Genomic DNA, 2,997 nt, shown 5'->3' with positions numbered 1-2,997 from the left:
TTCAGTCCCATTCACTCCCATAGTATCGGTCTCATAGTAACAATACCTCCCATTCACTCCCATGCACTCCCATAGTATCAGTCCCATAGTAACAGTACCTCCCTTTCACTCCCATTCAGTCCCATTCAGTCCCATAGTATCAGTAACTCCCATTCACTCCCATAGTATCAGTCCCATGGTAACAGTACCTCCCTTTCACTCCCATTCAGTCCCATTATATCAGTCCCATAGTAACAGTACCTCCCATTCACTCCCATTCAGTCCCATGCACTCCCATAGTATCAGTCCCATAGTAACAGTACCTCCCTTTCACTCCCATTCAGTCCCATTCACTCCCATTCTATCAGTCCCATAGTAACAGTACCTCCCATTCAGTCCCATTCACTCCCATTTTGAAAGGTGTGTTAAAATGGCCTAAGTCACATTTTATTATGGGCCATATGGAAGTCTACATTTGTCAACAGAGGTAATAACAATGACAGTGTAAGACTATATGGGCCATATGAAAGTCTACATTTGTCAACAGAGGTAATAACAATGACAGTGTAAGACTTTTCTCACCAATATGGGCCATTATTACATTATGAACTTTTATTACATTATGAGCTGCCTATTAAGGCAACTCATAATGTAACACGTCTTTTTTTGAAAAATATGTTATTACGTTATGCGCTCATGATTTTATTACATTATGAGCTGATTATTACATTATGAGTTTTTATTACATTTAACATATTACATTATGAGTTGCTATTACATTATGAGTTGCTACACTCTTGCTTCTGATCTGATGTGTAATGTGAATTATGTACCAAAGTTTATTTGTATACAGTAATGAAAGTAATATTACATCAATTTCAATACCACATCTAACATACAACCCCACAATAATACTCATAATTGACTGCAGCCAAACATTTGTAGTCCTTAGCTGTTTAACATGCAAGTGAAACTCGCTATGAGCCACCTTGCAGATACACAAACTGTCAACACTGAAACACGACGAAAACAGTAGACTTCCTCGGGTAGGTGTAACGCTAATAAATGTCAGGCGGAAAAGAGCGATATAACACAAAGGTTCCGCCCTAGAGAACTTTGGTTCCTACCTAAATAAATAACTGAAAAATACTACACTGACTGACACAGAGGCAGTTACATTAGTGTTAGAGCTTTGTAACATGATGGGTAATTTGTATATGCAGGTGTGATTTATTGGCGTGGGTGTACATAGGCTATAGCTGTTGGGATTTATATTTAAGTGTATGATGAAGGAGGAATATGCATTCAACAGGGTACTGTAGATGTGCCCAGAGAGACAACACAATTCCAACGAGCCCACCCCCGTCCAAAACGGTTGAGAAATGACAGAGTTACCATTTGGGGGTCCCTGGGGGGTCCCGGGGGGTCCCTGGGGGTCCCTGAACCTTGAGACCCCCAAAGACGCACCCAGGGGGGCGACAAGATTCCAACGAGCCCACCCCCGTCCAAAACAGTTGAGAAATGACAGAGTTACCATTTGGGGGTCCCGGGGGGTCCCGGGGGGTCCCGGGGGGTCCCTGAACCTTGAGACCCCCAAAGACGCCCCCAGGGGGGTGACAAGATTCCAACGAGCCCACCCCCGTCCAAAACAGTTGAGAAATGACAGAGTTACCATTTGGGGGTCCCGGGGGGTCCCTGGGGACAGTGGGGGTCCCCGAACCTTGAGACCCCCTATTTAATATAGGCTACTAAAATAATGAATTAGTCAATTGGCCATTGAGTGGTTGTTTTAAGACAAGATATGGATATATAGCTAAACTTGAAATTCATAAACTTATACTTATACTTATAACGTAGCCCCAGACAAACATGGCAACCTCAGTTGCCAGGCAGACTTATGGAGCTTTTTGATTGGGTAGAGGAAAAGGCCTCACGTGATTGGCTCTCAGCCGTCATGTGATTTTTGGCAGTGATTTCACTGGGGAACCAAAAAAAGCATCTGTAACTCAGGTTGGCATTTTTTCTGTTCGTAAGTCCAAACACAAAAAAACACTATCGGTATATATTACGCATTTTCTTTTTACAGATTGTTTTATTACACAATTTTCTTTTACAGATTGTTTTTCTACGCATTTTTCTTTTACACATTGTTTTTTTTACGCATTTTTATTTTACAGATTGTTTTTTTACGCATTTTCTTTTTACGGATAGTTTTTTTACGCATTTTTCTTTTACAGATTGTTTTTTTACGCATTTTTCTTTTACAGATTGTTTTTTTACGCATTTTCTTTTTACGGATTGTTTTTTTACGCATTTTTCTTTTACAGATTTCTTTTTTACGCATTTTCTTTTACGAACACACACATAATATCGGCATGGATTTGGCTCCATACAACTCGCACATACATGTATACTTCTCTTGCACATACATATCTATTGGTACTTCACTTGCACATACATGCTGATGGGTATTTTATCCCATCAGGAGATTAAAATGAGCAAGGACTGTATAATCAAAACAAAGACTAAGAATGATCAATGATAAGCTTCGATAGCTGAGAGCTGGAGAGCTGAGAGCGCTCCGGCGCAGAGAGCCAAAATGCACCGGAACTCTCAAAATACTTTTAGGAGAGGTAATCCAATTACAATAGATACTTAACTTTAGCTTTTACCAGGATACTTTAAGTAAATAGCCAATATGAACACTGTTACATTCAGGAGGATTACCTAATAAACACCAAAATGTTACCTGAGTCCACCCAAGGAGAGAAGTCCAATTCAAAGTGAGGTTTAGTCATTTTTATATTATTGTTTCAGAGAGAACAGAACAAGATTCACATATTCAGCATAATTTACAATCAAATACAGACCCAGACCCTGTGGGGGTCTGGTTGGTAAGTGGGTTCTCTCTACCACCTCAAAATGAGAGACAGTATATATACTTCATCAATACAAAATGGAGAATGGTACAAAGTAGACGTGGCAAGACCGAGGAGCATCTTACTCAATGTATGTAGT

The sequence above is a fragment of the Protomyctophum parallelum genome (assembly GCF_964188405.1).
Source record: "Protomyctophum parallelum genome assembly, chromosome: 16".
Lineage (NCBI taxonomy): Eukaryota > Metazoa > Chordata > Actinopteri > Myctophiformes > Myctophidae > Protomyctophum > Protomyctophum parallelum.
This window is presented reverse-complemented; position numbering follows the sequence as displayed.